Source organism: Saccopteryx bilineata, chromosome 7 (genome assembly GCF_036850765.1).
Source record: "Saccopteryx bilineata isolate mSacBil1 chromosome 7, mSacBil1_pri_phased_curated, whole genome shotgun sequence".
In the NCBI taxonomy this organism is placed as follows: Eukaryota; Metazoa; Chordata; class Mammalia; order Chiroptera; family Emballonuridae; genus Saccopteryx; species Saccopteryx bilineata.
Window position 1 is genome coordinate 109,067,447 of NC_089496.1, and position 13,270 is coordinate 109,080,716.

Genomic DNA, 13,270 nt, shown 5'->3' on the forward strand with positions numbered 1-13,270 from the left:
CAGGCCAAAGAGTGAGCTTCACTGAACCGGAGTGAGGAAAGGAATGACAGTTAAACATCTTGTTCTGCACACAGACCATAATCTGCTTTCCACAAGGTCATTCCGGAACACCAAGGGCAGTCCGGACCCCTGCAGGCTCTCCTCAGTAACGGAAGGAGGCAATGGTGCAGATCAGCCAAATGGTAGGTAATCCAAAAGCCATTTTCATTTGGCCTTAGAAGAAGTGTCCATGTTCCTTCTGAATGGGGACCTCCATGCCAGATCTGGGGTGCACAGTGGGGTCCGGCTGCATCCTGGGCTCAGGCTGCACTCAGAGAGGGGTCTCCCAGCAGCACTGGCATGGGCTGTGGTGACAGCATAGCACAGACAGTGGTGTGGGCCATTAGGAAGGGATGGGTGCAGGACTTCTCCACGTGTTTGACCCTTTCCCTGGCCCATTCTCCATCCGTCTCAGCCGTGCCCAGGGTGACCCTGCCAGTGGCACCCCCTGAGCTCCTTTGCCCTCTGACCTCCTGGCAGGCTTGAGTGATAGGAGACGGGAGCACAGAAAGAAGAGAGAACCGGGTTACCCTTTCCCTGCTTCCTTCCTGCCCTGGTCTGTCACCGATCGCCTCTGCTTCTCTCCACTGCCTCCCTGGTCCAGCTCTCACTCCTTCATCCTTCCAGTCCCGTGATGGTAACAGCCTTGCTGTCCCATATGGGCCCTTAACCTGCCCACACCCCTAAGGGCAGTGCCTTCATTCAGGCTTCTCCATTACACCACCCTAGAGGATGGGACTGATGTTGGGGCTGGGGGCCTAGAAGGGTTCGACCAGAGACGCAGCTAGAAGCTGGCTCAGAGCACAGCCCCACACTAGACAAGACTAAGCCTGTCACCCTTATTGTGTTTTCCAGGCTGCTTGGCTCTACGGGGGCCAGCCCCTACCCCCATTCCACACAGGTGGCATCAGGTCCATGCCACCTGGGTCTCCATCCAGGGTTGGAGATCCATCTGTCTTCTCCTTGTGGTCACCTGGGATGCTGAGGCCCTCCAGGGATGGTCAGCTTCCCTCTGAAATGAAGATCTTAAGTTTTAAAGCAGCGGTTCTCAACCCGTGGGTCGCGACCCCGGCGGGGGTCCAACGAACAAAACACAGGGGTCGCCTAAAGCCATTGGAAATACATATTTTATTTTTAAATGTATTGTATAATAAATATGTATTTTCCGATGGCTTTAGGCGACCCCCGTGTTTTGGTCATTCAACCCCCGCCGGGGTCGCGACTCACAGGTTGAGAACCGCTGTTTTAAAGGAACCAGCTTACCCAACATCCTTGAATCTTCCTTCTCCCAAGCCCTCTTCTTCTATACTGTCTGCTTGAGACTGGGCTTGGGATTTCATCAGAAGGACCTTTCGTTGATCTTGACGCTGACCTTAATTTCTAGAATCCTCTTGCTCTGTTTGACTTTCTGTTGGCTGTAACCGTGGCGGCTCCAACTTTGCCTCCGTAGTGATATATGGCAGTGGTCCTCAACCTTTTTTGGGCCATGGACCAATTTAATGTCAGAAAATATTTTCACGGACCAGCCTTTAGGGTGGGACGGATAAATGTATCACGTGATCGAGACAAGAATCATGAGTGAGTCTGAAACAGATGTAACAGAGGGAATCTGGTCATTTTTTAAAAATAAAACATCGTTCAGACTTAAATATAAATAAAACTGAAATAATGTAAGTTATTTATTCTTTCTCTATGGACCGGTACGAAATGGCCCACAGACTGGTACCGGTCTGCAGCCCGGGGGTTGGGGACCACTGATATATGGGATTATTCCCCTATAGGTGGGCAATCCAATTGTTTCTGATAGTTCTTAAATTTAGTTATGTTCCAGAGTTTCCTGCCCGGGAATGATACCACCCATCCACCTAGTTCCACATGCCAAAGACGTAGGCGTCATTCTTGCACCTTTCCCTCCTCTTCTCCCCAATTCCAAAGCCATCCCCTCTGCCAGGGGATATGAGTAACATTTGACGTCATGGTGGTAAACTAACAGGAGAAAGAGCCAAGAGCTGGGAGTGCTTGCCCCAGGAAGTACGGGACGTGGGCGGATGTGGCCAGAGACGAAAGCTGCTTCTCATCACAACCCTTTTGGCACTATTTACTTTTAAAAACATAATTAACGTTTATACGATGCTTACCGTGTGCCAAGCATTCTTTAAATACTTTATATGGGTGGTCATTTATTCCTCGTATCACTATGAGGTAGTTGCCTACAATCCATATTTTGCAGCAAAAAAAAAAAAAAAAAAAAGTGGGGGTCGGGGGGTTAGGAGGAGAGAGGTGGGAAGGGCTGCAGCTCAGATGGTCCAGAGCGCCGACCCTCAACCACCCTATGCCGCTGCCTCTCGTGCCCATGCGCTGCTATGAATAAAGTAGAAATTCATTTTAAAAATAGGCTGCAGTGGCCTAACCTGTGGTGGCGCAGTGGATAAAGCGTCAACCTGGAAACTCTGAGGTCGCCAGTTCAAAACCCTGGGCTTGCCTGGTCAAGGCACATAATGGGAGTTGATGCTTCTTGCTCTTCCCCCTTCTCTCTCTCTCTCTCCCCTCTCTATAATGAATAAATAAAATCTTAAAAAAAAAATAGGCTGCAGTGAATATCCACATATATGTATACATACAGGGTGGGGCAAATGTAGGGTAACAGTTGTTTGTATGGGAAAGAATACAATACTAAATACGAATAGACTCCATGTTTTGCGTATTCACAACCGTAAACCTACTTCTTGCCCCGCCCGGTACACATTACGTGTTGCTGTGGCGTCGTCAGAGCCCCAGGAGTGAAACGCTCCCTATCTCCATAAAAGACGCACTGTGGCACTTACTTCATCACGTGAACGTAAAAACTGTTAAAAGAGCGCTGAAGCTGTCCTCACGCTCACTTTATTACGGAATTGAAGCACAGGAGCCAACGACTTTCCTTTGTTTTCGTAATTTTTAACAAGTCTGCCAGTTTTGGTAGAACCGCCCCCGCCCCCAATTTTCCCTCTCACCTCCCCTGTAGCAGCGGCCGCCGTGGTTTGCCGTAATGGTACCCATGGAATAAAATGTCAGGAAAATGAACACAGAGAAAAGAGAGCTTCCTTGAGAAACAGAAGAAAGTCATTTTGCTGTTGAGAAAATATGTTTGAAATACGACTCATACAGTGCAAACAGTGGCATCCCAATTTTAAATTACATCTCCATTTGAAATGGAGTCAATTTGCACCACCTACTGGAATATGCAGCCCTAGATAGTCAGAGGCTTCAAAATTATGAAACCATTTGAAAGAATTTAGAGTTACGTGTCTCATCATCTTCAAAAGAGCAGTCCCTTTGACATGTTGAAAATCCTGAATGCTAGTTTACTTTAGGGACCTGTTTCCTAAAACAGACTCTCTTTAGAAGCCACATTCAATCATCTAGCTAAATCAACAAATTGCACAAAAGTTTATAAAAAAATAAAATGATTAAGCCAAATACATCAACCAAAGAGATAAACATGTAAATTGGAAGCGAAACTGAAATCAATACACATTATCGGTTGCTAACTCACTATTAAAAGACGAAATTCAAGCAAACAACTGGAAAATGACAGGAAACATAAGCAAATAGGATAATAAACAAAACGTAACTCAACATTAATTAAACAGAAAAGAACTCACCCCATGAAAATTTGATCTTGTTTTATACCCAAAGTAATAACCATTGTCATGGTTTAATCACAGCTAACGTCAGCATACATAGTATTCATATTTAAGTTCTTTGACACTTGTAAAGAAATGACAACAAAATTTTTCACTTTTCATGACAAACTACTCCAAGCAATAAATTTCTGAATATATAGTAGCAACATTTATTATTGTGTAATTGACAGATTCAGAAAAAGAATTGCATCCACAATATCTACTATTCTAGATGAAATTGCTTTGGAAAAGATGCCTAAATATATTACATCTTAATTTCTTGAAACCTATTATAGCATTTCACTTATTTTATGGGTGTTTTGCCTGAAAATTGATTTTATTTTTATATGTCAACCAAATTAGATGTCAGCTAAATTAACTGAAGCATAAAATATGCTGGCAAGATATATTTACGAAGACGCACTGCAAAATGGTGTGCAAGTAACAAGAACCTAATTTAAACTCACAAGCACAAAAAGAGCCCGTGCGAGGGTGACCAAACCATCCATAATCCTCTTTGTGGTTGCAGGTGACTTGTGCATGACAAGCCTGTCTTTGCAGTGACAGATGTCGTAGGCCAGGTTGCCGCAAGGCTTTTCATTCTCATTTTGGTTCACTGCCCCTGTGATTTCACTCTTAAGGTTTCTGCCTGCATTGGAAAGCTGAGGTGGTCTCGTTTCTACCAGGTAAGTGAGCAGTCGTTCCCCAGGCATGACACCCATGACTTTTGTTTGGTTTGCCGCCTCTACGGAGGGGACTCTCACACACAGATCTGTAGTCCTGTTGTCTGTTTACAACTTGAGAGGTATCCTGCTGCCTGCAGGCCTCCCTTGTCCACGTCCCAGTGGCATCTCAGACCCAGATATTTCAGAGCCAACTCATGACCTACCCACTCCTCCAGAATCACCCTCTAACCTTTCCTATCTTGTCTGTCCCATTCCTTCAACCAAGAAGCCCTGAGGGTCCCCCTCACCCCTAATCCATCCCATCCCCAAGGCCATGGCCATTTTACTTTCTAAATCTCTCTGGAGCCTGTCTGCCTCTTTCCACCCTCATACTAACCCACTGGTTCGAAGGACCATCATGTCTAGCTTTGGACCAATTCAAAAGCGAAGCCAAGTGTAGCCTCGTGTGCTCTGATCATGTGACCCCTTGCTCACAGAAGTTCACTGAGGACACAAAGAAGTTTCTTAACAAGGCCATGAGGCCATTCCTGGTGGGGTGCCTGCCAGCCTCCCAGCCCTGACTCACTCCTCGAGCTCCAGAGGTTTCTAGAACCTCACTGGCGAATCCCAGCGCCTCACCCTGGCCGTGCTCTCCACGGCCACCAGGACTCTGCCCACCTTGAATTCCTTCCGTTTCCCAATTGGCATCTGGAATCTGGCATTCACGCACACCCTTCTAGACAGTCAGCTCTGTTTTTCCTTATGTAGAAATAAGAACTATCTAGTTATTGACCTAGCAAGAACTTGAGGGTTACTTTGAGAGCCTAACTATCCTTCCCCCGCCATCTCTCACAAGTCCCTTACACCACGTGTTTCAAAAACTGGGTGACTCTGCTGCCCTCTCCTCCCCCCCCATTCCAAGGCTACACCCACTTCCACACTTTGGCGAGTGCTTTTCCTTCACTGTCCCACCCCAGGCCTGACCCTCTACGTCCCTCCACACCCACCTCAGGCTCCACTGGCCCTTCCTGACCCTATGTGTTCATCAGCCCTGGAAAGCCCCACCACACCTGGAATGTTTCCTTTCTCAAGGATCGCCTTCTGCCTTTTACTACGGAGCACTGGTTACAGTTCATGCCTTCTCCCCAGAACCAGACCATAGTTCCTCGAGGTCTGAGTCCTGTTCTGCTGTATCGTTGGCCCAGTACTGTGTCTAGGACTCTCAGTAACTGCATGCTGGAGAAATTGAGTATGCTGCCTGGCCTGACCAGGCAGTAGTACAGTGGATAGAGCATTGGACTGGGACGTAGAGGACCCAGGTTCGAAACCTTGAGGTTACCAGCTTGAGTGTGGGCTCATCCAGCTTGAGCGTGGGCTCACCAGCTTGACTGCGGGGTTGCTGGCTTAAGCATGAGATCATACACATGACCCCATGGTCGCTGACTTGAGCCCAAAGGTCGCTGGCTTGAAGCCCAAAGGTCTCTGGCTTGAGCCCAAGGTCGCTAACTTGAGCAAGGGGTCACTAGCTCTGTTGTAGCGCCCCCCATCAAGACACATAGAAGAAAGAAATCAGTAAATAAGCAATCAACGAACAACTAAGATGCCACAACAGAGAGTTGATGCTTCTCATCTCTCTCCCTTCCTGTCCATCCCTCTCTCTGACTCTCTCTCTGTCTTTGTCAAAAAAAACAAAACAAAACAAAACAAAAAAAACACTGCCTGGTTCATCCTCACATTTCACATTTCTCACAGAATCACTTAGGGTATTCTTGAGAAATGTGTCTTTTTATAGCCAACCCAGCAGACTGACTTAAAACAGTGATTGACAGACAGAAGAAAGTGGCCAGAAAAAATGCAACAGGGGGGACTCAATGAAACATGATTAGGGATGAGCTAACTTTGATAATAACGTAGAAAAGAGGGTAGGTGAAAGCAAACTGGAAAGGGGACTTCATGACTGTTCTAGGTGGATGGTGATGGACAATGGGGTTTGTGTCACTGTTCTCTCTGTTCACCTACGTCTGTATTTGAAATTTACCTGCCGGAGAGATTTGAAGCAGGTGGAGGAGGAGGGGGAGCAGCTGTGGGTTGGCAGACTCAGGCAAGGCCCCAGGTAGAGGTACAAGGGAAGGGGTTGGGATGTGGGTCTCCCTCCTTCTGGGGACCATCCTCCTCTGTGGCAGCACTCCTGCCCTCCCAGAACCTCTCCTCCTGCCTCTATATGCCCCCTCATTCATTGCTATGCCCTCCCCCACCCATGCTCTAGCATCCCAGATGGGCACGGTAGCCCCTCAGAGCCAGGCTCTACTTCAACTAATCACCACACGTGTGATAATATCAACCCCTCACCTGCATGTGTGATAAGGAACAACAGTGATCTTTTGGAGCAGAAAGTCCTTGATGTTATTTTTTTCTTTAGCATTTAAAATTTTTTATTTTTAATTTATTGTGTTGACATGGTTAAATTGAGTGTCCCTCTCAATATAACACCCTCTACACATTGCATCGTGCCTTGATGTTTCTTTTTTCTTTTTTTTTTTTTTTTTTGCCTTGATGTTTCTTAAATCGCATCGAGCAGGGCTCCCTACAAGAAAGGCTATGTCACAGGTCATGGGAGCCATTCTGGTAGAAGTTTCTCCACTCTGGAGGTCTTCCTGAGGCAGCAGAGGCCAGTGCAGACCACCCTCTGCCAGGACGGTGAATGACTACTTGGACGGTCCTCCCCACAGCTGTGATTCTCCCATAAGTCACCGCACTCAGATAATAAACGTTCACGGTGGCCAATATGCACCAAGCGCGGTGTTGGTTCCATACTAAGATCCTTCCTAAACAATTGCGAATACCCACAGCGATTATGCCCAACCAGCTTCAGGGATCAACAAGCCTGAGACCCTCCAACGGGAGAGCTTCAGCTTCCCCAGCCGCGCTTGTGCGGTCTCTTCCTCCTTCTAGACCAGTACAAGCAGGATATTTGTAATGGAGATGAGGTCAGTCCTTCTGCACAATGTTGACAGGCAGGAGGAAGGTTCCAGAGAGAAATGCCACAGCAGCAAAAGCATACAAATGGCGCTTTTCCACGTTGTGCTTATAGAACGCCTTTTGTGCCAGGAGCGCAAAGCTCTCCGGGAAGTAAGGCTTTGGCGCGTTTGCTCTGGGCGCACGTAAATGGTCAGAGCATCTCAAGTTCATTTGCAGTAAGTAGGAACAAAAGTCCAGATGCTTTTAAAAATGCTAAATTCTTGCCTTCTGGGTAGGAAGCAAAAGCATGCAGACGGAGAATGACATCTGTGGATTCTGGCTCCATTTCTTAGATAGAAAAAAACCCAGTAAATAAATATGTAAAAAAAATTGTCATATGTGGATACTTACCCATTGTTCATCCAGGAATTACCAATTACCATACCGCCCACCATTCGCATGCAGTGAATTCTATTACCCGGAGCCTTGTGACTGCATTACGCTGAGAAGGTGAAGAATAGCTCTTCAAAGCCCACGAGGAAGACAAGTGTCACAGACACATTTAGGAAAGAGGTCCAGGCATCAGTGGCTGTGACACTTGATGCTTGTGCACTAAGCGATGCTTTCCTTTTGTTCTCTCCACTGGAAGTATCCTCATCAATGCTTAATAGCTAACTGATTCATCAGGGTCTGCAAAGGCCAAACCCTTCACTGGAGAGGCAGAGAGAGAACCCACAAAGCAGCGCCTACTTGTGGCACCGATTTGAAGGTTCATTTGAGAATTCTTTCCTTCTCACTGTAGCCTAAGGTGCAACAAGCACAGTTGGAGTTTGGGCTTGAGCCACCAATGAGGTGGCCAAAAAGCAGACGTTTGTGACTTTGAAACTGTTCCTAGGATTCATGCAGGGTAAAAATAACCAGCTTCGGAGGATAAAACTCACAAAGACCTTAAGAGGGCTTCTGTTTGGAAAGTACTGCTCAGCAGAGGGGACCTGCCCCTATCATGACTTGTATTCTGAAAGTCAATGCTAATAGCTTGAAAAAGAATTTGAGTTCACCCGGGGATCTTATACCTTAAAATTCTTCCACTCCTGTCAGATTAAAGTGCAAAAGGAAAATATAGATCATTAACTTGATAATTGATCTTGACTTAAAGGGTAGCAAGCATTTGGTTTTTGATAGTATGGTGTGTCTAACGTATTCTTTCTAAAAGCAGTGGTTTATAAGCTTTTTTATCATATGATTATTAGGTAAAAAATAATTTCTGAACACTCAGTCCCAATCTACGTTTGTTTGTTTATTTATTTATAAGTGATATACCAACAGTAGTAATACAGTAACATAAAAGTGGAAAAGTAGAAAATTTTAAAAGTCTAAACCCATGAACATTTGTAACATTTATATTTTATCTGAAAACTAGTTCTAGTCTCACTGATATTCTTCTAGAAGAGATTAAGGTGGTCGGATAGGCTCTTTTATTATTGAGACTCCTGGTTAAAAACTTGGTGATATAACAATTTGAAGTGTCCTTTTAAGTTGTTTATTTTAAAACTTGTTTTGGTTTTTTTTCTGCATAAGAAGAGTACATTTTATTAATTTTAATGGGGTGACACTGATAAATCAGGGTACATATGTTCAGAGAAAACATCTCCAGATTATTTTGACATTTGATTATGTTGCATACCCCTCACACAAAGTCAAATTGTCTTCTGTCACCTTCTACTGGTTTTCTTTGTGCCCCTCCCCTCCCCCCACCCCTCCCTCTCCTTCCTCACCCCCTCCCCACCCACCCACTCCCCTTATCATCACATTCTTGTCCATGTCTCTGAGTCTCATTTTTGTGTCCCATCTATGATTCATAGAGTTCTTAGTTTTTTCTGATTTACTTATTTCACTCCTAAAACTTGTTTTTAATGGCTATCATTGCTTAAAATATCTGAAAAGACAGTAAATTAGGAAGAATCACATGGTCTCAGAATCTTACCAAGTCACATGGGCTCATTTCAGTTGTAGCCACAAATTGTGCAAAAATTTTAACAGAAACAACTTGGCGAGTTGAATTTCCACCTTCTTTGAAGCCTATCAGTCTTTCTTCTAAACCAATGAACTCACGGAATTATTCAGATATTAAGCTAGTTGCTTTACATGCAATTTGTTTAATCCGTACATGAGAAAGAAAGGTCAGTTGATGGTTGTCGAGGGAGGAAATTAAAAACAGGACGTATAAGAGAGGAGAGGGGAAAACTCCTGCCCGCAGCCTGGGAACAGCGACTCTTTCGCAGACACATTTTTGGGGTAAACAAATCATTTGGCGTCCGGGCATTCTGAGTAGGCCGACCAGCGGATCAAAGAAAACAATTAAGACGTCGATAGATTTTTCCAATGCCCTGCAAGTGTGGCTGGGAGGTGCGGGCAGCCTGCAGTCAGGATGCGAGGTCCGCAGTCTCCCTTCCCTTAGCGCTCCCGCCTCAGCAAGCTGGACCCACACCACTGGCCTCCTTACCATTCCTGCGCATATTTAAAACGCAGACTCGCCATTTGGAAGATTTTTAAACGCAGTTAGGAATTTCAGTTTCTAAGTTAAGTGTGCAGGTATGAGTTGTTGTTGTTTAAATAAGTGATACACATTGTTTGCAGCCACAGAATCACATAATGTTGGAGAGAGATATCCAAACATCTATTTTCAAAAATGCTTTCTTCACAGGATAAGATTCTTTTGAAAACCAATGATTTTCTCACCCATGGCTAAAGCATCACCTTCATTCCGAAGGAAGAGATTAAATCTGTTTATTTTGGTAAAACTCTCTAAGCAGCATCCTCATGACCACTACTTACCACAGCAGAGATGAGAAGACACAGGACACTTTTTGTAAAAGAGAATGTAGCGACTCGTGTTTAAAGCTTGGCGACTCTTCAAAGTGCTCTGTCACACAAGGATCTCTGCCGTATGTGCGACTTTCCAGGTGAACTCTCATCTTATTACATGACTCTGAAAACATTCTCCTCAAGGCCTTGTGTTGTCACCCGCTGGGCCCAGGAGGATGGCAGCCAATAGCCCATCAGAGCCACCACCACATGGTGTGGCAGACTCCATGATTGGTCCAGACTCTCAGTGCCCCTCCTGGGGGAGCCTTCGTCTTCCCTGTCACATCTACGCTCAGCTTGTAACCACTTGTCTCATTTTGGACAGAAGTGTGTGTGTGTGTGTGTGTGTGTGTGTGTGGCTGTGGTGTTGGCCAGTTCTGATCTAGTTGGGATCTAGTCCGAAGTTCATCACTCCCTTTCTCGATCCACCGCTCCAACTCGCAATGCTCCAGACCAGGCTGCCTCATCAGCCTGGGTCCTGGGGCAAAGACGACAGAGACTAGTGGAAGTATGCCTCAAATGTGGCATGGGACATGCTTATACTTCATATTTGGGACATTCTTATCCTACAATTTTTTTCATAGTTTATCTGAAATTTCCATTTCACAGAGCATCTTGAGTCTTACCTGGCAACCCTAACAGTAAGACCATGACATTTGAGAATTGTTTGTTTCAGCCATATAACTCAGTCTTACTTGACCAACCCACCAGTTGACTCTGGCTCATGGAAAGGCACCTGTGTCAATGTATATATTAAGTATTAGCAAGGCTTAATTTTGCCCTTTTCAGATTAAAAAAAAAAAAATGAAGTTACAGTCCTTCCTGCACCCTAGAAGATTGTTTTTGGAGATCACTGTCCCAAGATGGTCAGATAAAAGTAATCTCACTAAAAAGGTACATTCCTTGGCACTACCCGGGAGATACTGATTTAGAATCTGGGGGTGGCTGGATGTCTCCTCACTTGTTTCTCAGGTGATTCTGAAAGAAATTGAAGTCCCACTGTTTCGTGTCTGCAATTTAACTCTTCAGAAGGCTACCTGGGAGGACTGCCTGTGAGACCTGGGTGTGAGTGCTGCCTGTGTACTAAGTGTACTAACTAGCTTCGTACAATGTTCAGGTCAATTCTGTTCTCCTCTCTGGACAACACAGCTCTCATCTTAAGAAGGATGGGATTGGCTCACGTACCTCAGATCTCTTCTCCAGCTCTCAAAGTCCTGGGCCAGGAGTCAGGAACTCAGGGCCATTTGAGGTCCAGCAAGCAGAGTAAACAAGTGAGGCTCGGTAGGTGGAAGACCCTAGGTCATGGAAGGGGACTGTGGCAAACTGAAAGGCACAAGCCCCAATCAAACAATGCCCTGATTGTCCCCCTCTCTGCAGGTAGGGCTGTTAGGAGCTTGGATGGCCCCTAAAGACAGGGGCACATCTGTCTCATACGCAATTGTTTTCCTCTATAGGTTTCTGAATGGATTTCTGATTTTGTTTTGGAAAATACTGTACGCTGTGAGTAACTAAATGTATAATGGACTGGGATTTCTCTGAAATCATCATGCATGCTGGGAGGGGTTTTGTAATCAAAGAATATCTAACCTACAAACTTTAGAATGGAACAGACTGTAATACGAACTGTAATAATTAAAAGACATCTGACACCAAAATGTTTGGGAGATAGTTTATTAAACATTTATGGCTTTGGTTTTTACAGATTAAAAATAACATTTCAGAGCCAACAGCATTGTTTTGATGTTTCAAACATTTTGATAAGCATCATAAAAGCCTGTAGGCACTACTCAATCTACTACCTCGCCCAAGGGCTAACACAGCCCCGTGCTGTGCTGGTGTGGGGAACACAGAAAGACAGGGCCCAAGCCCGGGAGGAGCTCCCAGTCAGCAAGGGAGGCAGATACTAACAGGTAGTTTTTCTGTTGAGTGACAAATGCAGAATATAGCTACACACAAGCTCTGGGAGCAAAGGTTCCCCTAAAACAGAAGGAGACAGCGTGTCAGGAGAGACCAGTAGGGATGATACCTGAGCTGTATCCAGAGGAATAAGCCAGGTGAGAAAAGGAAAGGTATCCTAGGCAGAGGAAAAGCACAAGCAAACACGGACTTATGGAACAACTTCCTCTGTGAGCAGAAAACTAACGGCAGTTTCTTTCTTCAACCAATATTCCTCAAGCGGAGAGCGCATCAGGCACTGGGGAGGCAGGGAAACAGGTGAGAGCACAGACTGGTGACAAGAACCAGGATAACAACACCTACAACGCAGAGGAGGTGACAGAGGATGAAATACATGGGGGGGGGGCTGTAAGTCGGGGGACAGGGAAGGAAGGCAAAGGCAGGCACTGGTACAATACAAAAGCTGAACAGAAGTGTCTTAACATGTTAAATTCTGAAAGTAATGATCCATGTTTTCCCATGTTATATTTCAATCACTTACATTAGAAACAATGATAACTTTAAGAAAAAAGCCACAGCATATAAAAGTTTTTCAATAGGGAAAAGAAAAATTAATAAGCACTCAGAGCTAGAACATACAAACTTTATATAACTCAGATGAGCCAAGTTTCTCCTGCCCTCGGGGATCTCTTGACTACTCAGATCTCTCCTGTCCCCATCCCGCGAGTGGCCCCAGGAAACCTGTCCCTCCACAGGTTTCCCTCAACCTGAGAGTCCCTGGGCCTCCCCGCCTGACACACCCCTCCGCTTCCAGGATCCTCTGTGCTGCTGAGTGTCTGTTTCCTGAGCCGACCTCCCGGCTCTCTCTTTTCCATTCTTCTCTACCTTTTTGCAGCACATTTGCCCACTAAGCATCCTCAGCCAGAGTTCAGGCACTTCTCAAGAAGCCTGCAATCTAGCTGAAAAAAAGAATTACTGCTGCCTCAGGAAACCCCATCTGACAAAGAACTATACAATAAAACAACAGAGAATTTAAAGGTTAGTAGGCGCTAAATTATATATACAATATATACATGTAGATGTATATAGATGTTTAAAAGCTTTGTAAAAATTACATTTTACCATAAAATACAGGCACACACTAGAGATACAGAGGGTTCGGTTCCAGACCACCATCATAAA